The 27,967-nt window shown below is 40.7% G+C and overlaps 3 long non-coding RNA genes across 5 annotated transcripts; 1 reads left to right on the top strand and 2 right to left on the bottom strand.

Annotated features, from left to right (window-relative positions):
- Positions 1 to 35: 35 nt before the first annotated feature.
- Positions 36 to 21,576, top strand: LOC127364333 (uncharacterized). Its single transcript, XR_007885001.1, has 4 exons — positions 36 to 962; positions 13,294 to 13,534; positions 16,416 to 17,379; positions 20,662 to 21,576. It is a non-coding gene; the product is annotated as an uncharacterized LOC127364333 (long non-coding RNA).
- Positions 3,126 to 19,917, bottom strand: LOC127364334 (uncharacterized). 2 transcript variants are annotated; one of them, XR_007885002.1, is made up of 4 exons: positions 18,637 to 19,917; positions 14,393 to 14,469; positions 10,677 to 11,401; positions 3,126 to 3,296 (listed from the first exon to the last, which is right to left on the bottom strand). It is a non-coding gene; the product is annotated as an uncharacterized LOC127364334 (long non-coding RNA). The 2 variants fall into 2 exon arrangements; XR_007885003.1 differs by lacking the exon at positions 14,393 to 14,469 and having other exon boundaries at positions 19,019 to 19,917.
- A 35-nt stretch (positions 21,577 to 21,611) lies between the features above and the next one.
- LOC127364335 (uncharacterized) lies at positions 21,612 to 27,650 on the bottom strand. 2 transcript variants are annotated; one of them, XR_007885004.1, is made up of 3 exons: positions 27,616 to 27,650; positions 26,755 to 26,831; positions 21,612 to 21,749 (listed from the first exon to the last, which is right to left on the bottom strand). It is a non-coding gene; the product is annotated as an uncharacterized LOC127364335 (long non-coding RNA). The 2 variants fall into 2 exon arrangements; XR_007885005.1 differs by lacking the exon at positions 21,612 to 21,749 and adding an exon at positions 22,155 to 22,208.
- Positions 27,651 to 27,967: the final 317 nt, after the last annotated feature.

The following is a 27,967-nucleotide window of genomic DNA, read 5'->3' as shown; positions in this document are numbered from 1 at the left end:
AACCGTTTGGCGAAATTCTTAGAAAAGTCATAGCACTCGATTCCCGGCCGAGCCGCACGTTTTGATACCTTTTTTGTGTACGTGCGACAAAAGCTGCGGGAGAAGAAGCGCGCCGAAAAACGTACGGAAGAAGAATAATAACTAGAAAATTCCTAAAGAAATTTTGATTGTGCCTTGCTCTGGCCCATATGTTAATACCATGTCTACGTGCTAACCGCTATTTAACCGCTAATCGCTAGCTACATGCTAATCACTAGCTAAGCGCTAATCGCTAGCTAAGTGCTAGCTGTGGTTAATGTGTTTAATTGTATTATGCTCCTGAAGGAGTGCTAATGTAAATTAAGGAACAGCTCATAGTAGGGTAAAATATTTAAGGTGTATTGTTCTTATTTTGTGTTAATATTAAAATCATTCAGCTTTAAATTGTTTGCTTGTTAGCCACCTGCTAATTATCTTTAGCTAGTCAGCTAGCGCTAGATTATTAATGCCATGTAATCCTCCCTATAGCATATTGATAACCTGTCATCCTCCTTAGCTAGCGCTAGCATATTAATATCATGTCATTCTCTTTAGCTAGCTAGCTAGAGCTAGCACACATAAACACATAAACCAAAGGTAGCGCTTAGCTACGTGCTAATCGCTAGCTAACCGCTAATCGCTAGCTACATGCTAATCACTAGCTAAGCGCTAATCGCTAGCTAAGTGCTAGCTGTGGTTAATGTGTTTAATTGTATTATGCTCCTGAAGGAGTGCTAATGTAAATTAAGGAACAGCTCATAGTAGGGTAAAATATTTAAGGTGTATTGTTCTTATTTTGTGTTAATATTAAAATCATTCAGCTTTAAATTGTTTGCTTGTTAGCCACCTGCTAATTGTCCTTAGCTAGCCAGCTAGCGCTAGCTTATTAATGCCTTGTCATTCTCTGTAGCTAGCTGTGTGTGTGTGTGTGTGTGTGTGTGTGTGTGTGTGAGCAGGCTTTGGTTGTCATGGCAATCAGGGGAGCCCACAGCAGCTGCGCACGCTCTCTCTCTGTCTCTAACTCTTGAGAGAGACAGAAAACAATTAAAACGAATCCCCTCAAAAGCATGGCCAGGAACGACCGAAGTGAAAACCGAAAAGACCGTGGGCGTCATCATCTTGTTGACTATAGCACTGCCGAGTTTCAGTGGCTAAAGTTAAAAAATGTGACCTGGGGAGATTGAGAGAGAAGAGGTTCAACGAGCGTTTTCAAGATTCCTCCTCTAAAATTAACATGGGAGTAGATGGGGCCGTGAGAGGGCGTTGCTGGCGCATCAGTGCGTCTCCCGCCAAAACTATTTGTCTGACCGCTTCAGCAGTAGTATCACTGCAACCCCAACGGATTTACCTACGTTTCTATCTATAAATTATTTCGGTAGAGTGAAATTTGTGGCCATGACAGCAGTTTACAAATTTATTTTTCGACAAATTTTTCCCTTCTCCCCACACTCTAGCGATGATGTCACGCACTCTGGCAGTTTTTTTCAGTTGGAGGTTCTCGCAATACACACCCATTCATTTTTTGGACCGGTTTTTGGCGATTTATCGGCAAACCGTTTGGCGAAATTCTTAGAAAAGTCATAGCACACCATTCCCGGCCGAGCCGCACGTTTTGATACCTTTTTTGTGTATGTGCGACAAAAACTGCGGGAGAAGAAGCGCGCCGAAAAACAGGCGGAAGAATAATAAGAAAACTAAGCAAAGAGAAGAGTAGTATTGTGCTTGCTTATGCAAGGCACAATAACTAGAAAATTCCTAAAGCAATTTTGATTGTGCCTTGCTCTGGCCCATATGTTAATACCATGTCATTCTCTTTAGCTAGAGCTAGCACACATAAACACATTAACCAAAGGTAGCACTTAGCTATGTGCTAATCGCTAGTCATGCGCTAATCGGTAGTTAAGCGCTAATCGCTAGCTACGTGCTAATCGCTAGCTATGTGCTAATCGCTAGCTAACTGCTAATCGCTAGCTAAGCGCTAATCGCTAGCTACGTGCTAATCGCTAGCTACATGCTAATCGCAAGCTAACTGCTAATCGCTAGCTACATGCTAATCGCTAGCTAACTGCTAATCGCTAGCTAAGTGCTAGCTTTGGTTAATGTGTTTAATTGTATTATGCTCCTGAAGGAGTGCTAATGTAAATTAAGGAACAGCTCAGAGTAGGGTAAAATATTTAAGGTGTATTGAACTTATTTTGTGTTAATATTAAAATCATTCAGCTTTAAATTGTTTGCTTGTTAGCCACCTTCTAATTATCTTTAGCTAGCCAGCTAGCGCTAGATTATTAATGCCATGTAATCCTCCCTATAACATATTGATAACCTGTCATCATCCTTAGCTAGCGCTAGCATATTAATATCATGTCATTCTCTTTAGCTAGCTAGCTAGAGCTAGCACACATAAACACATTAACCAAAGGTAGCACTTAGCTATGTGCTAATCGCTAGCTAAGACCTAATTGCTAGCTACGTGCGAATCGCTTGCTAACCGCTAATCGCTAGCTAAGCGCTAATCGCTAGCTAACTGCTAATGGCTAGCTGTGCGCTAATCGCTAGCTGTGCGCTAATCGCTAGCTTAGCGCTAATCGCTAGTGCGCTAATAGCTAGCTAAGTGCTAGCTTTGGTTAATGTGTTTAATTGTATTATGCTCCTGAAGGAGTGCTAATGTAAATTAAGGAACAGCTCATAGTAGGGTAAAATATTTAAGGTGTATTGTTCTTATTTTGAGTTAATATTAAAATCATTCAGCTTTAAATTGTTTGCTTGTTAGCCACCTGCTAATTATCTTTAGCTATCCAGCTAGCGCTAGCTTATTAATGTCTTGTCATTCTCTGTAGCTAGCTGTGTGTGTGTGTGTGTGTGTGTGTGTGTGTGTGTGAGCAGGCTTTGGTTGTCATGGCAATCAGGGGAGCCCACAGCAGCTGCGCACGCTCTCTCTCTGTCTCTAACTCCTCAGAGAGACAGAAAACATTTAAAATGAATCCCCTCAAAAGCATGGACAGGAACGGCCGAAATGAAAACCGAAAAGACCGTGAGCGTCGTCATCTTGTTGACTATAGCGCTGCCGAGTTTCAGTGGCTAAAGTTAAAAAATGTGACCTGGGGGAGATTGAGAGAGAAGAGGTTCAACGAGCGTTTTTCAAGAATCCTCCTCTCCATTTTAACATGGGAGTAGATGGGGCCGTGAGAGGGCGTTGCTGGCGCATCAGTGCGTCTCCCGCCAAAACTATTTGTCTGACAGCTTCAGCAGTAGTATCACTGCGACCCCAACGGATTTACCTACGTTTCTATCTATAAATTATTTCTGTAGAGTGAAATTTGTGGCCATGACAGCAGTTTACAAATTTATTTTTCGACAAATTTTTCTCTCTCCCCACACTCTAGCGATGATGTCACGCACTCTGGCAGTTTTTTTCAGTTGGAGGTTCTCGCAATACACACCCATTCATTTTTTGGACCGGTTTTTGGCGATTTATCGGCGAACCGTTTGGCGAAATTCTTAGAAAAGTCATAGCACTAATGTCCTCAACGAGCCGCACGTTCTGATACCTTTTTTGTGTACGTGCGATCAAAGCTCTGGGAGAAGAAAAGAAGCGCGCCAGGCGAAAAAGCGTACGGAAGAATAAAATATTATAACTAGAAAATTCCTAAAGCAATTTTGATTGTGCCTTGCTCTGGGCCCATATAGGGTATAAAGTAACTTATTTTATATTTTATTTTTTTTTTCTTTACATGTCATTCTCTTTAGCTAGCTAGCTAACCGCTAGCTTAACACGTGCTAATCGCTAGCTACTGCGCTAATCGCTAGCTAAGTGCTAACCGATAATTGGTAGCTAAGTGCTAGCTGTGGTTAATGTGTTTAATTGTATTATGCTCCTGAAGGAGTGCTAATGTAAATTAAGGAACAGCTCATAGTAGGGTAAAATATTTAAGGTGTATTGTTCTTATTTTGTGTTAATATTAAAATCATTCAGCTTTAAATTGTTTGTTTGTTAGCCACCTGCTAATTACCTTTAGCTAACCAGCTAGCGCTAGCTTATTAATGTCTTGTCATTCTCTGTAGCTAGCTGTGTGTGTGTGTGTGTGTGTGTGTGAGCAGGCTTTGGTTGTCATGGCAATCAGGGGAGCCCACAGCAGCTGCGCACGCTCTCTCTCTGTCTCTAACTCCTCAGAGAGACAGAAACATTTAAAATGAATCCCCTCAAAAGCATGGCCAGGAACGACCGAAATGAAAACCGAAAAGACCGTGAGCGTCGTCATCTTGTTGACTATAGCAGTGCCGAGTTTCAGTGGCTAAAGTTAAAAAATGTGACCTGGGGAGATTGAGAGAGAAGAGGTTCAACGAGCGTTTTTCAAGATTTGTCCTCTAAAATTAACATGGGAGTAGATGGGGCCGTGAGAGGGTGTTGCTGGCGCATCAGTGCGTCTCCCGCCAAAACTATTTGTCTGACAGCTTCAGCAGTGGTATCACTGCGACCCCAACGAATTTACCTACGTTTCTATCTATAAATTATTTCTGTAGAGTGAAATTTGTGGCCATGACAGCAGTTTACAAATTTATTTTTCAACAAATTTTTCCCTTCTCCCCACACTCTAGCGATGATGTCACGCACTCTGGCAGTTTTTTTCAGTTGGAGGTTCTCGCAATACACACCCATTCATTTTTTGGACCGGTTTTTGGCGATTTATCGGCAAACCGTTTGGCGAAATTCTTAGAAAAGTCATAGCACTCGATTCCCGGCCGAGCCGCACGTTTTGATACCTTTTTTGTGTATGTGCGACAAAAGCTGCGGGAGAAGAAGCGCGCCCGAAAAAACGTACGGAAGAAGAATAATAATAAGCCCGAGGAAGAGTAGTATTGTGCTTGCTTATGCAAGGCACAATAACTAGAAAATTCCTAAAGCAATTTTGATTGTGCCTTGCTCTGGCCCATATGTTAATACCATGTCTACGTGCTAACCGCTATATCCGCTAGCTGTGCGCTAATCTCTAGCTAAGCGCTAACCCTATCGCTAGCTAAGTGCTAGCTTTGGTTAATGTGTTTAATTGTATTATGCTCCTAAGGCTAATTAAATTAAGAAGAATATTAAGGTTATTTTTAATATTAATTAGCTTTTACAATATCTTAGCTAGCCAGCTAGCGCTAGATTGCCAGTATTTTATTTTTTTTTTTTTTTTTTTTTTTTTTTTTTTAACTAAAAAAAAAAAAAAAAATAATAAAAAAAATTTTTTTTTTTTTATTTATTACTTATTAAAAAATTATTTTTTAGTTGGTAGGAATTAACTCTTAACCACTATTATTAGATATTCTATATTATTTATGGTGGGTGTGCGTTAATCGCAAGCTTAGCTTACGCGCCGGCGCTAATAGCTAGCTAAGGCTACTCTGGTTAATGTGTTTAATTGTATTATGCTCCTGAAGAAGTGCTAATGTAAATTAAGGAACAGCTCATAGTAGGGTAAAATATTTAAGGTGTATTGTTCTTATTTTGTGTTAATATTAAAATCATTCAGCTTTAAATTGTTTGTTTGTTAGCCACCTGCTAATTATCTTTAGCTAGCCAGCTAGCGCTAGCTTATTAATGCCTTGTCATTCTCTGTAGCTAGCTGTGTGTGTGTGTGTGTGTGTGTGTGTGTGAGCAGGCTTTGGTTGTCATGGCAATCAGGGGAGCCCACAGCAGCTGCGCACGCTCTCTCTCTGTCTCTAACTCCTCAGAGAGACAGAAAACAATTAAAATGAATCCCCTCGAACCCATGGCCAGGAACGACCAAAATGAAAACCGAAAACACCGTGAGCGTCGTCATCTTGTTGACTATAGCACTGCCGAGTTTCAGTGGCTAAAGTTAAAAAATGTGACCTGGAGAGATTGAGAGAGAAGAGGTTCAACGAGCGTTTTTCAGGATTCCTCCTCTAAAATTAACATGGGAGTAGATGGGGCCGTGAGAGGGCGTTGCTGGCGCATCAGTGCGTTTCCCGCCAAAACTATTTGTCTGACAGCTTCAGCAGTAGTATCACTGCGACCCCAACGAATTTACCTACGTTTCTATCTATAAATTATTTCTGTAGAGTGAAATTTGTGGCCATGACAGCAGTTTACAAATTTATTTTTCGACAAATTTTTCTCTCTCCCCACACTCTAGCGATGATGTCACGCACTCTGGCAGTTTTTTTCAGTTGAGGTTCTCGCAATACACACCCATTCATTTTTTTTTACCGGTTTTTGGCGATTTATCGGCAAACCGTTTGGCGAAATTCTTAGAAAAGTCATAGCACTAGATGTCCTCGGCCGAGCCGCACGTTTTGATACCTTTTTTGTGTATGTGCGACAAAAGCTCCGGGAGGAAGAAGCGCGCCGAAAAACGTACGGAAGAATAAATATTAAAAAAAAATAATATTTTTTCTTATCAAGGCACAAAACTAGAAAATTCCTAAAGCAATTTTGATTGTGCCTTGCTCTGGCCCATATGTTAATACCATGTCTACGTGCTAACCGCTAATCGCTAGCTGTGCGCTAATCGCTAGCTAAATCGCTAATTGCTAGCTAAGTGCTAGCTTTGGTTAATGTGTTTAATTGTATTTTGCTCCTGAAGGAGTGCTAATGTAAATTAAGGAACAGCTCATAGTAGGGTAAAATATTTAAGGTGTATTGTTCTTATTTTGTGTTAATATTAAAATCATTCAGCTTTAAATTGTTTGCTTGTTAGCCCCCTTCTAATTATCTTTAGCTAGCCAGCTAGCGCTAGATTATTAATGCCATGTAATCCTCCCTATAGCATATTGATAACCTGTCATCCTCCTTAGCTAGCGCTAGGATATTAATATCATGTCATTCTCTTTAGCTAGCTAGCTAGAGCTAGCACACATAAACACATAAACCAAAGCTAGCGCTTAGCTACGTGCTAATCGCTAGCTACATGCTAATCGCTAGCTACATGCTAATCGCTAGCTAAGTGCTAATCGCTAGCTAAGTGCTAGCTTTGGTTAATGTGTTTAATTGTATTATGCTCCCAAAGGAGTGCTAATGTAAATTAAGGAACAGCTCATAGTAGGGTAAAATATTTAAGGTGTATTGAACTTATTTTGTGTTAATATTAAAATCATTCAGCTTTAAATTGTTTGCTTGTTAGCCACCTGCTAATTATCTTTAGCTAGCCAGCTAGCTCTAGATTATTAATGCCATGTAATCCTCCCTATAGCATATTGATAACCTGTCATCCTCCTTAGCTAGCGCTAGCATATTAATATCATGTCATTCTCTTTAGCTAGCTAGCTAGAGCTAGCACACATAAACACATAAACCAAAGCTAGCGCTTAGCTACGTGCTAGCTACAATCCTAGCTACGTGCTAATCGCTAGCAACCGCTAGCTACATGCTAATCGCTAGCTGACGCTAATCGCTAGCTAAGTGCTAGCTTTGGTTAATGTGTTTAATTGTATTATGCTCCTGAAGGAGTGCTAAAGTAAATTAAGGAACAGCTCAGAGTAGGGTAAAATATTTAAGGTGTATTGAACTTATTTTGTATTAATATTAAAATCATTCAGCTTTAAATTGTTTGCTATTTAGCCGCCTGCTAATTATCTTTAGCTAGCCAGCTAGCGCTAGCTTATTAATGTCTTGTCATTCTCTGTAGCTAGCTGTGTGTGTGTGTGTGTGTGTGTGTGTGTGAGCAGGCTTCGGTTGTCATGGCAATCAGGGGAGCCCACAGCAGCTGCGCGCACTCTCTCTGTCTCTAACTCCTCAGAGAGACAGAAAACAATTAAAACGAATCCCCTCAAAAGCATGGCCAGGAACGACCGAAATGAAAACCGAAAACACCGTGGGCGTCGTCATCTTGTTGACTATAGCGCTGCCAAGTTTTAGTGGTTTAAGTTAAAAAATGTGACCTGGGGAGATTGAGAGAGAAGAGGTTCAACGAGCGTCTTTCAAGATTTGTCATCTAAAATTAACATGGGAGTAGATGGGGCCGTGAGAGGGCATTGCTGGCGCATCAGTGCGTCTCCCGCCAAAACTATTTGTCTGACAGCTTCAACAGTGGTATCACTGCGACCCCAACGAATTTACCTACGTTTCTATCTATAAATTATTTCTGTAGAGTGAAATTTGTGGCCATGACAGCAGTTTACAAATTTATTTTTCGACAAATTTTTCTCTCTCCCCACACTCTAGCGATGATGTCACGCACTCTGGCAGTTTTTTTCAGTTGGAGGTTCTCGCAATACACACCCATTCATTTTTTGGACCGGTTTTTGGCGATTTATCGGCAAACCGTTTGGCGAAATTCTTAGAAAAGTCATAGCACTAGATGTCCTCGGCCGAGCCGCACGTTTTGATACCTTTTTTGTGTATGTGCGACAAAAGCTCCGGGAGGAGAAGCGCGCCGAAAAACGTACGGAAGAATAATATTAATAAGCCCGAGGGATATATTTTTTTTTTTTTCTTATGCAAGGCACAATAACTAGAAAATTCCTAAAGCAATTTTGATTGTGCCTTGCTCTGGCCCGTGACACTGGCCCATACATTACTGACACTGCCGAGTAGTTTACAGTACAATGAGGGGAGACACCTGTGTTTAATTTGGCGTCCGCGTGATCCACTAACAACCACGTATTTTAATGACAAATCTTGTTTTTTCCATCTATTGCCACGGTCTTCTCCCACTGAAATAGTGAGGCTGGTAACGAGTTGATGCGACAAAGTCGGCCAAAAAGTTGGTATTTATGTATTATATTGATGCCGAATTAACAAGAAGACTGTTGAGATATGATGAGTTTTCTCTTGTGTTTCTACAGTTATGTGCTTTTATGTAAGCGCAAATAATTGTTAATATATGGTATTTCTTAAATGGAGTTTGGCATAATATTGTCCTGGGATAATGCAGGAAGGGTCATGGTTTAATTAAAATTGCTAAAGTAACTAAATAAGTAATAACCACAATGGTGGGAATAATAAGTATGTAGTTATAATAATAATAATGATAATAATAGTAATAATAATAACAACAATAATAAGTAATGCTATCAATAATATGAATAACAATATTTATATTAATAAATAATACATAATTAAGAAAGAAAACTATTCTTACTGTGCAGTCATAGGCAGTTACAACAGTCTGAGTGTCTTCTTCCTCACAAAATAAATCTAACTTGATGTTTTATTACATTACTAAATCTGTATTACTTGTGTCAGGTGTAACAAGTTGAAATAGATGGCTAAATAAGAATTTCAGTGTCTTTTGTGACGTTTAATTAGCACAGTAATCCTTTGTCCTCTCTAGCTAGCGAGTGCTAGCACATTCATACCTTGTTCTGTGTAGCTAGCTGGCGCTAGAACATTAGTAGCTTGTCCTCTCTAGCAAGCTAAGCATATTAATTAATTAGCTAGCCTTCTAATACCTTCTTCTACCTACTGATTCTCTTTAGCTAGCTAGAGCTAGCACACATAAACACAGTAACCAAAGCTAGCGCTAGCTGCGTGCTAATCGCTAGCTAGCGCTAAGCGCTAATCGCTAGCTAAGTGCTAGCTTTGGTTAATGTGTTTAATTGTATTATGCTCCTGAAGGAGTGCTAATGTAAATTAAGTAACAGCTCATAATAGGGTAAAATATTTAAGGTGTATTGTTCTTATTTTGTGTTAATATTAAAATAATTCAGCTTTAAATTGTTTGTTTGTTAGCCACCTGCTAATTATCTTTAGCTAGCCAGCTAGCGTTAGATTATTAATGCCATGTAATCCTCCCTATACCATATTGATAACCTGTCATCCTCCTTAGCTAGCGCTAGCATATTATTACCATGTCATTCTCTTTAGCTAGCTAGCTAGAGCTAGCACATATAAACACATAAACCAAAGCTAGCGCTTAGCTACGTGCTAATCGCTAGCTAACCGCTAATCGCTAGCTAACTGCTAATCGCTACATACATGCTAATGGCTAGCTAAGCGCTAATTGCTAGCTAAGTGCTAACCGATAATTGCTAGCTAAGTGCTAGCTTTGGTTAATGTGTTTAATTGTATTATGCTCCTGAAGGAGTGCTAATGTAAATTAAGGAACAGCTCATAGTAGGGTAAAATATTTAAGGTGTATTGTTCTTATTTTGTGTTAATATTAAAATCATTCAGCTTTAAATTGTTTGCTTGTTAGCCACCTGCTAATTATCTTTAGCTAGCCAGCTAGCGCTAGCTTATTAATGTCTTGTCATTCTCTGTAGCTAGCTGTGTGTGTGTGTGTGTGTGTGTGTGTGTGTGTGTGTGTGTGTGTGAGCAGGCTTTGGTTGTCATGGCAATCAGGGGAGCCCACAGCAGCTGCGCACGCTCTCTCTCTGTCTCTAACTCCTCAGACAGACAGAAAACATTTAAAATGAATCCCCTCAAAAGCATGGCCAGGAACGACCGAAATGAAAACCGAAAACACCGTGGGCGTCGTCATCTTGTTGACTATAGCACTGCCGAGTTTCAGTGGCTAAAGTTAAAAAATGTGACCTGGGGAGATTGAGAGAGAAGAGGTTCAACGAGCTCCTTTCAAGATTTGTCCTCTAAAATTAACATGGGAGTAGATGGGGCTGTGAGAGGGAGTTGCTGGCGCATCAGTGCATTTCCCGCCAAAACTATTTGTCTGACAGCTTCAGCAGTAGTATCACTGCGACCCCAACGAATTTACCTACGTTTCTATCTATAAATTATTTCTGTAGAGTGAAATTTGTGGCCGTGACAGCAGTTTACAAATTTATTTTTCCACCAATTTTTCTCTCTCCCCACACTCTAGCGATGATGTCACGCACTCTGGCAGTTTTTTTCAGTTGGAGGTTCTCGCAATACACACCCATTCATTTTTTGGACCGGTTTTCGGCGATTTATCGGCAAACCGTTTGGCGGAATTCTTAGAAAAGTCATAGCACTCGATTCCCGGCCGAGCCGCACGTTTTGATACCTTTTTTGTGTATGTGCGACAAAAGCTGCGGGAGGAGTAGCGCGCCGAAAAAACGTACGGAAGAATAATAATAAGTTTAATAAGCCCGAGGAAGAGTAGTATTGTGCTTGCTTATGCAAGGCACAATAACTAGAAAATTCCTAAAGCAATTTTGATTGTGCCTTGCTCTGGCCCATATGTTAATACCATGTCTACGTGCTAACCGCTAGCTCTGCGCTAATCGCTAGCTCTGCGCTAATGGCTAGCTCTGCGCTAATCGCTAGCTAAGTGCTAACCGCTAATCGCTAGCTAAGTGCTAGCTTTGGTTAATGTGTTTAATTGTATTTTGCTCCTGAAGGAGTGCTAATGTAAATTAAGGAACAGCTCATAGTAGGGTAAAATATTTAAGGTGTATTGTTCTTATTTTGTGTTAATATTAAAATCATTCAGCTTTAAATTGTTTGCTTGTTAGCCACCTGCTAATTATCTTTAGCTAGCCAGCTAGCGCTAGATTATTAATGCCATGTAATCCTCCCTATAGCATATTGATAACCTGTCATCCTCCTTAGCTAGCGCTAGCATATTAATATCATGTCATTCTCTTTAGCTAGCTAGCTAGAGCTAGCACACATAAACACATAAACCAAAGCTAGCGCTTAGCTACGTGCTAATCGCTAGCTAACCGCTAATCGCTAGCTAAGTGCTAGCTTTGGTTAATGTGTTTAATTGTATTATGCTCCTGAAGGAGTGCTAAAGTAAATTAAGGAACAGCTCAGAGTAGGGTAAAATATTTAAGGTGTATTGAACTTATTTTGTATTAATATTAAAATCATTCAGCTTTAAATTGTTTGCTTGTTAGCCGCCTGCTAATTATCTTTAGCTAGCCAGCTAGCGCTAGCTTATTAATGTCTTGTCATTCTCTGTAGCTAGCTGTGTGTGTGTGTGTGTGTGTGTGTGTGTGTGTGAGCAGGCTTTGGTTGTCATGGCAATCAGGGGAGCCCACAGCAGCTGCGCACGCTCTCTCTGTCTCTAACTCCTCAGAGAGACAGAAAACAATTAAAACGAATCCCCTCAAAAGCATGGCCAGGAACGACCGAAATGAAAACCGAAAACACCGTGGGCGTCGTCATCTTGTTGACTATAGCGCTGCCAAGTTTTAGTGGTTTAAGTTAAAAAATGTGACCTGGGGAGATTGAGAGAGAAGAGGTTCAACGAGCGTTTTTCAAGATTTGTCATCTAAAATTAACATGGGAGTAGATGGGGCCGTGAGACGGCGTTGCTGGCGCATCAGTGCGTCTCCCGCCAAAACTATTTGTCTGACAGCTTCAACAGTGGTATCACTGCGACCCCAACGAATTTACCTACGTTTCTATCTATAAATTATTTCTGTAGAGTGAAATTTGTAGCCATGACAGCAGTTTACAAATTTATTTTTCGACAAATTTTTCTCTCTCCCCCACACTCTAGCGATGATGTCACGCACTCTGGCAGTTTTTTTCAGTTGGAGGTTCTCGCAATACACACCCATTCATTTTTTGGACCGGTTTTTGGCGATTTATCGGCGAACCGTTTGGCGAAATTCTTAGAAAAGTCATAGCACTCGATTCCCGGCCGAGCCGCACGTTTTGATACCTTTTTTGTGTATGTGCGACAAAAGCTGCGGGAGGAGTAGCGCGCCAAAACGTACGGAAGAATAATAAGTTTAACTAGAAAATTCCTAAAGCAATTTTGATTGTGCCTTGCTCTGGCCCATATGTTAATACCATGTCTACGTGCTAACCGCTATACGCTAGCTGTGCGCTAATTACCTTTTATTAATGCCATGTAATCCTCCCTATAGCATATTGATAACCTGTCATCCTCCTTAGCTAGCGCTAGCATATTATTATCATGTCATTCTCTTTAGCTAGCTAGCTAGAGCTAGCACACATAAACACATAAACCAAAGCTAGCGCTTAGCTACGTGCTAATCGCTAGCTAACTGCTAATCGCTAGCTACGTGCTAATCGCTAGCTAACCGCTAATCGCCAGCTACATGCTAATCGCTAGCTACATGCTAATCGCTAGCTAAGCGCTAATCGCTAGCTAAGTGCTAGCTGTGGTTAATGTGTTTAATTGTATTATGCTCCTGAAGGAGTGCTAATGTAAATTAAGGAAAAGCTCATAGTAGGGTAAAATATTTAAGGTGTATTGAACTTATTTTGTGTTAATATTAAAATCATTCAGCTTTAAATTGTTTGCTTGTTAGCCACCTGCTAATTATCTTTAGCTAGCCAGCTAGCCAGCTAGCGCTAGCTTATTAATGTCTTGTCATTCTCTGTAGCTAGCTGTGTGTGTGTGTGTGTGTGTGTGTGTGTGTGTGTGAGAGGCAGGCTTTGGTTGTCATGGCAATCAGGGGAGCCCACAGCAGCTGCGCACGCTCTCTCTCTGTCTCTAACTCCTCAGAGAGACAGAAACATTTAAAATGAATCCCCTCAAAAGCATGGCCAGGAACGACCGAAATGAAAACCGAAAAGACCGTGAGCGTCGTCATCTTGTTGACTATAGCACTGCCGAGTTTCAGTGGTTAAAGTTAAAAAATGTGACCTGGGGAGATTGAGAGAGAAGAGGTTCAACAAGCGTTTTTCAAGATTCGTCCTCTAAAATTAACATGGGAGTAGATGGGGCCATGAGAGGGAGTTGCTGGCGCATCAGTGCGTCTCCCGCCAAAACTATTTGTCTGACAGCTTCAGCAGTAGTATCACTGCGACCCCAACGAATTTACCTACGTTTCTATCTATAAATTATTTCGGTAGAGTGAAATTTGTGGCCATGACAGCAGTTTACAAATTTATTTTTCGACAAATTTTTCTCTCTCCCCACACTCTAGCGATGATGTCACGCACTCTGGCAGTTTTTTTCAGTTGGAGGTTCTCGCAATACACACCCATTCATTTTTTGGACCGGTTTTTGGCGATTTATCGGCAAACCGTTTGGCGAAATTCTTAGAAAAGTCATAGCACTAATGTCCTCATCGAGCCGCACGTTTTGATACCTTTTTTGTGTATGTGCGACAAAAGCTGCGGGAGAAGAAGCGCGCCGAAAAAGCGTACGGAAGAATAATAATAAGTTTAATAATAAGCACGAGGAAGAGTAGTATTGTGCTTGCTTATGCAAGGCACAATAACTAGAAAATTCCTAAAGCAATTTTGATTGTGCCTTGCTCTGGCCCATATGTTAATACCATGTCTACGTGCTAACCGCTAAATCGCTAGCTAGTGCAAGCTAATCGCTAGCTAAGTGCTAACCGCTAATCGCTAGCTAAGTGCTAGCTTTGGTTAATGTGTTTAATTGTATTATGCTCCTGAAGGAGTGCTAATGTAAATTAAGGAACAGCTCATAGTAGGGTAAAATATTTAAGGTGTATTGTTCTTATTTTGTGTTAATATTAAAATCATTCAGCTTTAAATTGTTTGTTTGTTAGCCACCTTCTAATTATCTTTAGCTAGCCAGCTAGCGCTAGATTATTAATGCCATGTAATCCTCCCTATAGCATATTGATAACCTGTCATCCTCCTTAGCTAGCGCTAGCATATTAATATCATGTCATTCTCTTTAGCTAGCTAGCTAGAGCTAGCACACATAAACACATTAACCAAAGGTAGCACTTAGCTATGTGCTAATCGCTAGCTAAGCGCTAATTGCTAGCTACGTGCTAATCGCTTGCTAACCGCTAATCGCTAGCTAATAATCGCTAGCTAACAATGCTAATCGCTAGCTGTGCGCTAATCGCTAGCTTAGCGCTAATCGCTAAACTAAGTGCTAGCTTCTGGTTAATGTGTTTAATTGTATTATGCTCCTGAAGGAGAGCTAATGTAAATTAAGGAACAGCTCATAGTAGGGTAAAATATTTAAGGTGTATTGTTCTTATTTTGTGTTAATATTAAAATCATTCAGCTTTAAATTGTTTGCTTGTTAGCCACCTTCTAATTATCTTTAGCTAGCCAGCTAGCGCTAGCTTATTAATGTCTTGTCATTCTCTGTAGCTAGCTGTGTGTGTGTGTGTGTGTGTGTGTGTGTGTGAGCAGGCTTTGGTTGTCATGGCAATCAGGGGAGCCCACAGCAGCTGCGCGCACGCTCTCTCTCTGTCTCTAACTCTTCAGAGAGACAGAAAACAATTAAAACGAATCCCCTCAAAAGCATGGCCAGGAAGGACCGAAATGAAAACCGAAAACACCGTGGGCGTCGTCATCTTGTTGACTATAGCGTTGCCGAGTTTCAGTGGCTAAAGTTAAAAAATGTGACCTGGGGAGATTGAGAGAGAAGAGGTTCAACGAGCATTTTTCAGGATTCCTCCTCTAAAATTAACATGGGAGTAGATGGGGCCGTGAGAGGGCGTTGCTGGCGCATCAGTGCGTTTCCCGCCAAAACTATTTGTCTGAAAGCTTCAGCAGTAGTATCACTGCGACCCCAACGGATTTACCTACGTTTCTATCTATAAATTATTTCTGTAGAGTGAAATTTGTGGCCATGACAGCAGTTTACAAATTTATTTTTCGACAAATTTTTCCCTCTCCCCACACTCTAGCGATGATGTCACGCACTCTGGCAGTTTTTTTCAGTTGGAGGTTCTCGCAATACACACCCATTCATTTTTTGGACCGGTTTTTGGCGATTTATCGGCAAACCGTTTGGCGAAATTCTTAGAAAAGTCATAGCACTAATGTCCTCAACGAGCCGCACGTTCTGATACCTTTTTGTGTACGTGCGATCAAAAGCTCTGGGAGAAGAAGCGCGCCGAAAAAGCACGTACGGAAGAATAAAATATTATAACTAGAAAATTCCTAAAGCAATTTTGATTGTGCCTTGCTCTGGCCCATATGTTAATACCATGTCTACGTGCTAACCGCTATTTTTTTTAAAAAACTACAGCTAACCGCTAATCGCTAGCTACGTGCTAATCCTGCCTAATCGCTAGCTAAGTGCTAACCGATAATTGGTAGCTAAGTGCTAGCTGTGGTTAATGTGTTTAATTGTATTATGCTCCTGAAGGAGAGCTAATGTAAATTAAGGAACAGCTCATAGTAGGGTAAAATATTTAAGGTGTATTGTTCTTATTTTGTGTTAATATTAAAATCATTCAGCTTTAAATTGTTTGTTTGTTAGCCACCTGCTAATTACCTTTAGCTAACCAGCTAGCGCTAGCTTATTAATGTCTTGTCATTCTCTGTAGCTAGCTGTGTGTGTGTGTGTGTGTGTGTGTGTGTGTGGCAGGCTTTGGTTGTCATGGCAATCAGGGGAGCCCACAGCAGCTGCGCACGCTCTCTCTCTGTCTCTAACTCCTCAGAGAGACAGAAACATTTAAAATGAATCCCCTCAAAAGCATGGCCAGGAACGACCGAAATGAAAACCGAAAAGACCGTGAGCGTCGTCATCTTGTTGACTATAGCAGTGCCGAGTTTCAGTGGCTAAAGTTAAAAAATGTGACCTGGGGAGATTGAGAGAGAAGAGGTTCAACGAGCGTTTTTCAAGATTTGTCCTCTAAAATTAACATGGGAGTAGATGGGGCCGTGAGAGGGTGTTGCTGGCGCATCAGTGCGTCTCCCGCCAAAACTATTTGTCTGACAGCTTCAGCAGTGGTATCACTGCGACCCCAACGAATTTACCTACGTTTCTATCTATAAATTATTTCTGTAGAGTGAAATTTGTGGCCATGACAGCAGTTTACAAATTTATTTTTCAACAAATTTTTCCCTTCTCCCCACACTCTAGCGATGATGTCACGCACTCTGGCAGTTTTTTTCAGTTGGAGGTTCTCGCAATACACACCCATTCATTTTTTTGACCGGTTTTTGGCGATTTATCGGCAAACCGTTTGGCGAAATTCTTAGAAAAGTCATAGCACTCGATTCCCGGCCGAGCCGCACGTTTTGATACCTTTTTTGTGTATGTGCGACAAAAGCTGCGGGAGAAGAAGCGCGCCGAAAAACGTACGGAAGAAGAATAATAATAAGCCCGAGGAAGAGTAGTATTGTGCTTGCTTATGCAAGGCACAATAATAAGTATGGGGAATAATAGTATTGTGCTTGCTTATGCAAGGCACAATAACTAGAAAATTCCTAAAGCAATTTTGATTGTGCCTTGCTCTGGCCCATATGTTAATACCATGTCTACGTGCTAACCGCTAATCGCTAGCTGTGCGCTAATCGCTAGCTAAGTGCTAACCGCTAGTTGCTAGCCAAGTGCTAGCTTTGGTTAATGTGTTTAATTGTATTATGCTCCTGAAGGAGTGCTAATGTAAATTAAGGAACAGCTCATAGTAGGGTAAAATATTTAAGGTGTATTGTTCTTATTTTGTGTTAATATTAAAATCATTCAGCTTTAAATTGTTTGCTTGTTAGCCACCTGCTAATTATCTTTAGCTAGCCAGCTAGCGCTAGCTTATTAATGCTTGTCATTCTCTGTAGCTAGCTGTGTGTGTGTGTGTGTGTGTGTGTGTGTGTGTGTGTGTGTGTGTGTGAGCAGGCTTTGGTTGTCATGGCAATCAGGGGAGCCCACAGCAGGTGCGCACGCTCTCTCTCTGTCTCTAACTCCTCAGAGAGACAGAAAACATTTAAAATGAATCCCCTAAAAAGCATGGCCAGGAACGACCAAAATGAAATCCGAAAAGACCGTGAGCGTCGTCATCTTGTTGACTATAGCACTGCCGAGTTTCAGTGGCTAAAGTTAAAAAATGTGACCTGCACAGATTGAGAGAGAAGAGTTTCAACGAGCTCCTTTAAACATTCCTCCTCTAAAATTAACATGGGAGTAGATGGGGCCGTGAGAGGGAGTTGCTGGCGCATCAGTGCGTCTCCCGCCAAAACTATTTGTCTGACAGCTTCAGCAGTAGTATCACTGCGACCCCAACGAATTTACCTACGTTTCTATCTATAAATTATTTCGGTAGAGTGAAATTTGTGGCCATGACAGCAGTTTACAAATTTATTTTTCGACAAATTTTTCTCTCTCCCCACACTCTAGCGATGATGTCACGCACTCTGGCGGTTTTTTTCAGTTGGAGGTTCTCGCAATACACACCCATTCATTTTTTGGACCGGTTTTCGGCGATTTACCGGCAAACCGTTTGGCGGAATTCTTAGAAAAGTCATAGCACTCGATTCCCGGCCGAGCCGCACGTTTTGATACCTTTTTTGTGTATGTGCGACAAAAGCTCCGGGAGGAGTAGCGCGCCGAAAAACGTACGGAAGAATAATAAGAAAACTAGAAAATTCCTAAAGCAATTTTGATTGTGCCTTGCTCTGGCCCATATGTTAATACCATGTCTAGCCATGTCTTGCTCTCTAGCACGCTAGCGCTAGCATATTAATACCATGTAATTCTCTTTAGCTAGAGCTAGCACACATAAACACATTAACCAAAGGTAGCGCTTAGCTACGTGCTAAGCGCTAGCTAAGCGCTAATCGCTAGCTACGTGCTAATCGCTAGCTAAGTGCTAGCTTTGGTTAATGTGTTTAATTGTATAATGCTCCTGAAGGAGTGCTAATGTAAATGAAGGAACAGCTCATAGTAGGGTAAAATATTTAAGGTGTATTAAACTTACTTTGTGTTAATATTAAAATCATTCAGCCTTAAATTGTTTGCTTGTTAGCCGCCTGCTAATTATCTTTAGCTAGCCTGCTAGCGCTAGATTATTAATGCCATGTAATCCTCCCTATAGCATATTGATAACCTGTCATCCTCCTTAGCTAGCGCTAGCATATTAATATCATGTCATTCTCTTTAGTTAGCTAGCTAGAGCTAGCACACATAAACACATAAACCAAAGCTAGCGCTTAGCTACGTGCTAATCGCTAGCTAACCGCTAATCGCTAGCTAACCGCTAATCGCTAGCTAACCGCTAATCGCTAGCTACATGCTAATCGCTAGCTAAGCGCTAATCGCTAGCTAAGTGCTAGCTGTGGTTAATGTGTTTAATTGTATTATTCTCCTGAAGGAGTGCTAATGTAAATTAAGGAACAGCTCATAGTAGGGTAAAATATTTAAGGTGTATTGTTCTTATTTTGTGTTAATATTAAAATCATTCAGCTTTAAATTGTTTGTTTGTTAGCCACCTTCTAATTATCTTTAGCTAGCCAGCTAGCGCTAGCTTATTAATGTCTTGTCATTCTCTGTAGCTAGCTGTGTGTGTGTGTGTGTGTGTGAGAGCAGGCTTTGGTTGTCATGGCAATCAGGGGAGCCCACAGCAGCTGCGCACGCTCTCTCTCTGTCTCTAACTCCTCAGAGAGACAGAAAACATTTAAAATGAATCCCCTCAAAAGCATGGCCAGGAACGACCGAAATGAAAACCGAAAAGACCGTGAGCGTCGTCATCTTGTTGACTATAGCGCTGCCGAGTTTCAGTGGTTAAAGTTAAAAAATGTGACCTGGGGAGATTGAGAGAGAAGAGGTTCAACGAGCGTTTTTCAAGAATCCTCCTCTCCATTTTAACATGGGAGTAGATGGGGCCATGAGAGGGAGTTGCTGGCGCATCAGTGCGTCTCCCGCCAAAACTATTTGTCTGACAGCTTCAGCAGTAGTATCACTGCGACCCCAACGAATTTACCTACGTTTCTATCTATAAATTATTTCTGTACAGTGAAATTTGTGGCCATGACAGCAGTTTACAAATTTATTTTTCGACAAATTTTTCTCTCTCCCCACACTCTAGCGATGATGTCACGCACTCTGGCAGTTTTTTTCGGTTGGAGGTTCTCGCAATACACACCCATTCATTTTTTGGACCGGTTTTTGGCGATTTACCGGCGAACCGTTTGGCGAAATTCTTAGAAAAGTCATAGCACTCGATTCCCGGCCGAGCCGCACGTTTTGATACCTTTCTTGTGTACGTGCGACAAAAGCTCCGGGAGGAGTAGCGCGCCGAAAAACGTACGGAAGAATAATAATAACTAGAAAATTCCTAAAGAAATTTTGATTGTGCCTTGCTCTGGCCCATATGTTAATACCATGTCTACGTGCTAACCGCTATTTAACCGCTAATCGCTAGCTAACCGCTAATCGCTAGCTACATGCTAATCACTAGCTAAGCGCTAATCGCTAGCTAAGTGCTAGCTTTGGTTAATGTGTTTAATTGTATTATGCTCCTGAAGGAGTGCTAATGTAAATTAAGGAACAGCTCATAGTAGGGTAAAATATTTAAGGTGTATTGTTCTTATTTTGTGTTAATATTAAAATCATTCAGCTTTAAATTGTTTGCTTGTTAGCCACCTGCTAATTATCTTTAGCTAGTCAGCTAGCGCTAGATTATTAATGCCATGTAATCCTCCCTATAGCATATTGATAACCTGTCATCCTCCTTAGCTAGCGCTAGCATATTAATATCATGTCATTCTCTTTAGCTAGCTAGCTAGAGCTAGCACACATAAACACATAAACCAAAGGTAGCGCTTAGCTACGTGCTAATCGCTAGCTAACCGCTAATCGCTAGCTACATGCTAATCACTAGCTAACCGCTAATCGCTAGCTAAGTGCTAGCTGTGGTTAATGTGTTTAATTGTATTATGCTCCTGAAGGAGTGCTAATGTAAATTAAGGAACAGCTCATAGTAGGGTAAAATATTTAAGGTGTATTGAACTTATTTTGTGTTAATATTAAAATCATTCAGCTTTAAATTGTTTGCTTGTTAGCCACCTGCTAATTGTCCTTAGCTAGCCAGCTAGCGCTAGCTTATTAATGCCTTGTCATTCTCTGTAGCTAGCTGTGTGTGTGTGTGTGTGTGTGTGTGTGTGTGAGCAGGCTTTAGTTGTCATGGCAATCAGGGGAGCCCACAGCAGCTGCGCGCGCTCTCTCTCTGTCTCTAACTCTTGAGAGAGACAGAAAACAATTAAAACGAATCCCCTCAAAAGCATGGCCAGGAACGACCGAAATGAAAACCGAAAACACCGTGGGCGTCGTCATCTTGTTGACTATAGCGTTGCCGAGTTTCAGTGGCTAAAGTTAAAAAATGTGACCTGGGGAGATTGAGAGAGAAGAGGTTCAACGAGCGTTTTTCAGGATTCCTCCTCTAAAATTAACATGGGAGTAGATGGGGCCGTGAGAGGGCGTTGCTGGCGCATCAGTGCGTTTCCCGCCAAAACTATTTGTCTGAAAGCTTCAGCAGTAGTATCACTGCGACCCCAACGAATTTACCTACGTTTCTATCTATAAATTATTTCTGTAGAGTGAAATTTGTGGCCATGACAGCAGTTTACAAATTTATTTTTCGACAAATTTTTCTCTCTCCCCACACTCTAGCGATGATGTCACGCACTCTGGCGGTTTTTTTCAGTTGGAGGTTCTCGCAATACACACCCATTCATTTTTTGGACCGGTTTTTGGCGATTTACCGGCAAACCGTTTGGCGAAATTCTTAGAAAAGTCATAGCACACCATTCCCGGCCGAGCCGCACGTTTTGATACCTTATTTGTGTATGTGCGACAAAAGCTGCGGGAGAAGAAGCGCGCCGAAAAACGTACGGAAGAATAATAATAATAAGTATGGGGAAGAGTAGTATTGTGCTTGCTTATGCAAGGCACAATAACTAGAAAATTCCTAAAGCAATTTTGATTGTGCCTTGCTCTGGCCCATATGTTAATACCATGTCTACGTGCTAATCGCTAGCTCTGCGCTAATCGCTAGCTAAGTGCTAGCTTTGGTAAAGGTGTTTAATTGTATTATGCTCCTGAAGGAGTGCTAATGTAAATTAAGGAACAGCTCATAGTAGGGTAAAATATTTAAGGTGTATTGAACTTATTTTGTGTTAATATTAAAATCATTCAGCTTTAAATTGTTTGCTTGTTAGCCACCTGATAATTATCTTTAGCTAGCCAGCTAGCGCTAGCTTATTAATGCCATGTAATCCTCCCTATAGCATATTGATAACCTGTCATCCTCCTTAGCTAGCGCTAGCATATTAATATCATGTCATTCTCTTTAGCTAGCTAGCTAGAGCCAGCACACATAAACACATAAACCAAAGGTAGCGCTTAGCTACGTGCTAATCGCTAGCTAACTGCTAATCGCTAGCTAACTGCTTATCGCTACATACATGCTAATGGCTAGCTAAGCGCTAATCGCTAGCTAAGCGCTAATCGCTAGCTAAGTGCTAGCTTTGGTCAATGTGTTTAATTGTATTATGCTCCTGAAGGAGAGCTAATGTAAATTAAGGAACAGCTCATAGTAGGGTAAAATATTTAAGGGGTATTGAACTTATTTTGTGTTAATATTAAAATCATTCAGCTTTAAATTGTTTGCTTGTTAGCCACCTGCTAATTATCTTTAGCTAGCCAGCTAGCGCTAGTTTATTAATGCCATGTAATCCTCCCTATAGCATATTGATAACCTGTCATCCTCCTTAGCTAGCGCTAGCATATTGATAACCTGTCATCCTCCTTAGCTAGCTAGCTAAAAGCTAGCACACATAAACACATAAACCAAAGCAAGCGCTTAGCAACGTGCTAATCGCTAGCTAACCGCTAATCGCTAGCTAAGTGCTAACCGCTAATCGCTAGCTAAGTGCTAGCTTTGGTTAATGTGTTTAATTGTATTTTGCTCCTGAAGGAGTGCTAATGTAAATTAAGTAACAGCTCATAGTAGGGTAAAATATTTAAGGTGTATTGTTCTTATTTTGTGTTAATATTAAAATCATTCAGCTTTAAATTGTTTGTTTGTTAGCCGCTTGCTAATTATCTTTAGCTAGCTAGCGCTAGCTTATTAATGTCTTGTCATTCTCTGTAGCTAGCTGTGTGTGTGTGTGTGTGTGTGTGTGTGTGTGTAGCAGGCTTTGGTTGTCATGGCAATCAGGGGAGCCCACAGCAGCTGCGCACGCTCTCTCTCTCTGTCTCTAACTCCTCAGAGAGACAGAAAACAATTAAAATGAATCCCCTCGAACCCATGGCCAGGAACGACCGAAATGAAAACCGAAAAGACCGTGAGCGTCGTCATCTTGTTGACTATAGCACTGCCGAGTTTCAGTGGCTAAAGTTAAAAAATGTGACCTGGGTAGATTGAGAGAGAAGAGGTTCAACGAGCGTGTTTCAAGATTTGTCCTCTAAAATTAACATGGGAGTAGATGGGGCTGTGAGAGGGAGTTGCTGGCGCATCAGTGCGTTTCCCACCAAAACTATTTGTCTGACAGCTTCAGCAGTAGTATCACTGCGACCCCAACGAATTTACCTACGTTTCTATCTATAAATTATTTCTGTAGAGTGAAATTTGTGGCCGTGACAGCAGTTTACAAATTTATTTTTCCACAAATTTTTCTCTCTCCCCACACTCTAGCGATGATGTCACACACTCTGGCAGTTTTTTTCAGTTGGAGGTTCTCGCAATACACACCCATTCATTTTTTGGACCGGTTTTCGGCGATTTACCGGCAAACCGTTTGGCGGAATTCTTAGAAAAGTCATAGCACTCGATTCCCGGCCGAGCCGCACGTTTTGATACCTTTTTTGTGTACGTGCGACAAAAGCTGCGGGACAAGAAGCGCGCCGAAAAACGTACGGAAGAATAATAATAAGCACACGGCAGAGTAGTATTGTGCTTGCTTATGCAAGGCACAATAACTAGAAAATTCCTAAAGCAATTTTGATTGTGCCTTGCTCTGGCCCGTGACACTGGCCCATACATTACTGACACTGCCGAGTAGTTTACAGTACAATGAGGGGAGACACCCGTGTTTAATTCGGCGTCCGCGTGATCCACTAACAACCACGTATTTTAATGACAAATCTTGTTTTTTCCATCTATTGCCACGGTCTTCTCCCACTGAAATAGTGAGGCTGGTAACGAGTTGATGCGACAAAGTCGGCCAAAAAGTTGGTATTTATGTATTATATTGATGCCGAATTAACAAGAAGACTGTTGAGATATGATGAGTTTTTTCTTGTGTTTCTACAGTTATGTGCTTTTATGTAAGCGCAAATAATTGTTAATATATGGTATTTCTTAAATGGAGTTTGGCATAATATTGTCCTGGGATAATGCAGGAAGGGTCATGGTTTAATTAAAATTGCTAAAGTAACTAAATAAGTAATAACCACAATGGTGGGAATAATAAGTATGTAGTTATAATAATAATGATAATAATAGTAATAATAATAACAACAATAATAAGTAATGCTTTCAATAATATGAATAACAATATTTATATTAATAAATAATACATAATTAAGAAAGAAAACTATTCTTACTGTGCAGTCACAGGCAGTTACAACAGTCTGAGTTCTTCCTCACTAAATAAATCTAACTTGATGTTTTATCACATTACTGAATCTGTATTACTTGTGTCATGTGTAACAAGTTGAAATAGATGGCTAATTAAGAATTTCAGTGTCTTTTGTGACGTTTAATTAGCACAGTAATCCTTTGTCCTGTCTAGCTAGCGAGTGCTAGCACATTAGTAGCTTATCCTCTCTAGCAAGCAAAGCATATTAATTAATTAGCTAGCCTTCTAATACCTTCTTCTACCTTCTAATTCTCTTCAGCTAGCATTTTAATACCCTCTAATTGTCTTTAGGTAGCTAGCTAGAGCTAGCACACATAAACACATTAACCAAAGCTAGCGCTTAGCTACGTGCTAATCGCTAGCTAAGCGCTAATCACTAGCTGTGCGCTAATCGCTAGCTAAGCGCTAATCGCTAGCTAAGTGCTAGCTTTGGTTAATGTGTTTAATTGTATTATGCTCCTGAAGGAGTGCTAATGTAAATTAAGGAACAGCTCATAGTAGGGTAAAATATTTAAGGTGTATTGAACTTATTTTGTGTTAATATTAAAATCATTCAGCTTTAAATTGTTTGTTTGTTAGCCGCCTTCTAATTATCTTTAGCTAGCCAGCTAGCGCTAGCTTATTAATGCCATGTCATTCTCTGTAGCTAGCTGTGTGTGTGTGTGTGTGTGTGTGTGTGTGTGTGGCAGGCTTTGGTTGTCATGGCAATCAGGGGAGCCCACAGCAGCTGCAAGGTGCTCTCTCTCTGTCTCTAACTCCTCAGAGAGACAGAAACATTTAACCCTTGTATTATGTTAAGGGTCAATTTGACCCATTTCAGTTTTTGTGTTGATCAAAGTACTGGTTATCCTTTCTTTTTCTTGCTGAAATTTGGTGACTTTTCCTCATCTAGGGTCATTAACTGGTGTGTAAAATCTGGACACTTTGATGTGTAGTGGAATGTCTGTGCAGAGTTGGTATACAAAGATGATGTTGCGGGTCATTTTGACCCAGACGCTTTAATGTGGGTAAATAGCTGTTCAGATCCAAAATAAACATGTCTCTTTGATGTACTTTTTACTTTATATATATACAATATACAATTGTTTGTATTTTGATTGCCTCTGAGACCCAGAGCCAGGTGTGTGAAGAGAGGGAACTTTCTCACACTTGTCCTTGTCACTGTTCTCATGTCATCTCTTTGACAAACTCACCAAAAATGAGCTCCAGAAGGATGACAACTGAGGAGGCTTTATCACAGATTTTTAACTGGGATAGTGATGTAGAGGAAGAGATTTCAGAAACAGAGGATTTTTCAGAGACAGAGGACACTGTTATTGCTGATCCAGATTGTCAATTTTCCTACGATGAGGAGGATTCAGAGGACGAGTCTGCCGTTGTTCCTCCAACAGATGAAAACCAAGGAATGCAGCAATCATCATCCACAGAGGGGACATGGGCATCTAAGGACGGTAATATAAAATGGTCCAAAAATCACCACACCCAAGCCGAGGCAGACTATCATCTTCCAATGTGATCAAAATGACTCCCGGTCCTACAAGATTTGCTGTCACACGAGTTGATGAGATTCAATCAGCATTTCAGCTCTTCATATCCCCTCATATCTTAGCCCTTGTGCTTTCTTTGGTCAAGGAAGGAGGAAGGGAGGAAGGAAGGAAGGTAGGAAGGAAAGAAGGGAGAAAGGAAGGAAGGAAGGAAGAGAGAAAAGAAGGGGAATAGAGGAGGATGAACAGAGAGAAGGAAAACAGGATGAGAAGAAGGAAGGAGAGAGCATGGCAGGAGGAAAGAAGGAGGGAAGAATTGTCATTTTGACCCGAGAGGAGGACAAGAGGATTAGACTAAATATTTCTTAAATATGGTGTTGGAATTAAAAATGTATTGTATGTCACTTTTCTAAATGTTTATATAACCTAAAATAAAGTTGTTATTGGTTTAACCTGTTTTCTTGACTGTTTTGAGTGCATTTACACAGTACGGGTCAAAATGACCCGCAACATAATCAATGTCATTTTTTTTCAACATAATACAAGGGTTAAATTGAATCCCCTCGAACCCGTGGCCAGGAACGACCGAAATGAAAACCGAAAACACCGTGAGCGTTGTCATCTTGTTGACTATAGCACTGCCGAGTTTCAGTGGCTAAAGTTAAAAAATGTGACCTGGGGAGATTGAGAGAGAAGAGGTTCAACGAGCTCCTTTCAAGATTCCTCCTCTCCATTTTAACATGGGAGTAGATGGGGCCGTGAGAGGGCGTTGCTGGCGCATCAGTGCGTCTCCCGCCAAAATTCCTAAAGCAATTTTGATTGTGCCTTGCTCTGGCCCATATGTTAATACCATGTCTACGTGCTAACCGCTATTTAACCGCTAATCGCTAGCTCTGCGCTAATCGCTAGCTAAGTGCTAACCGATAATCACTAGCTAAGTGCTAGCTGTGGTTAATGTGTTTAATTGTATTATGCTCCTGAAGGAGTGCTAATGTAAATTAAGGAACAGCTCATAGTAGGGTAAAATATTTAAGGTGTATTGTTCTTATTTTGTGTTAATATTAAAATCATTCAGCTTTAAATTGTTTGCATGTTAGCCACCTGCTAATTATCTTTAGCTAGCCAGCTAGCGCTAGCTTATTAATGCCATGTAATCCTCCCTATAGCATATTGATAACCTGTCATCCTCCTTAGCTAGCTAGCTAAAGCTAGCACACATAAACACATAAACCAAAGCTAGCGCTTAGCAACGTGCTAATCGCTAGCTAACCGCTAATCGCTAGCTCTGCGCTAATCGCTAGCTAAGTGCTAACCGCTAATCGCTAGCTAAGTGCTAGCTTTGGTTAATGTGTTTAATTGTATTATGCTCCTGAAGGAGTGCTAATGTAAATTAAGGAACAGCTCATAGTAGGGTAAAATATTTAAGGTGTATTGTTCTTATTTTGTGTTAATATTAAAATCATTCAGCTTTAAATTGTTTGCTTGTTAGCCACCTGCTAATTATCTTTAGCTAGCCAGCTAGCGCTAGCTTATTAATGCCATGTAATCCTCCCTATAGCATATTGATAACCTGTCATCCTCCTTAGCTAGCTAGCTAAAGCTAGCACACATAAACACATAAACCAAAGCTAGCGCTTAGCAACGTGCTAATCGCTAGCTAACCGCTAATCGCTAGCTCTGCGCTAATCGCTAGCTAAGTGCTAACCGCTAATCGCTAGCTAAGTGCTAGCTTTGGTTAATGTGTTTAATTGTATTATGCTCCTGAAGGAGTGCTAATGTAAATTAAGGAACAGCTCATAGTAGGGTAAAATATTTAAGGTGTATTGAACTTATTTTGTGCTAATATTAAAATCATTCAGCTTTAAATTGTTTGTTTGTTTGCCGCCTTCTAATTATCTTTAGCTAGCCAGCTAGCGCTAGCTTAATAATGCCATGTAATCCTCCCTATAGCATATTGATAACCTGTCATCCTCCTTAGCTAGCGCTAGCATATTAATGCCATGTCATTCTCTTTAGCTAGAGCTAACACACATAAACACATTAACCAAAGGTAGCGCTTAGCTACGTGCTAATCGCTAGCTAAGCGCTAATCGCTAGCTACGTGCTAATCGCTAGCTAAGCGCTAATCGGTAGCTACGTGCTAATCGCTAGCTAAGTGCTAGCTTTGGTTAATGTGTTTAATTGTATTATTCTCCTGAAGGAGTGCTAATGTAAATTAAGGAACAGCTCATAGTAGGGTAAAATATTTAAGGTATAAGCATTTATATACCATGTCATCCTGTCTAGCCAGCTAGCTAGCGCTAGCATTTTAGTG

This window comes from Dicentrarchus labrax, unplaced genomic scaffold (assembly GCF_905237075.1).
Source record: "Dicentrarchus labrax unplaced genomic scaffold, dlabrax2021, whole genome shotgun sequence".
In the NCBI taxonomy this organism is placed as follows: Eukaryota; Metazoa; Chordata; class Actinopteri; family Moronidae; genus Dicentrarchus; species Dicentrarchus labrax.
The sequence above is the reverse complement of the archived record's forward strand: the minus strand, read 5'-3'. Positions and strand labels throughout refer to the sequence as shown.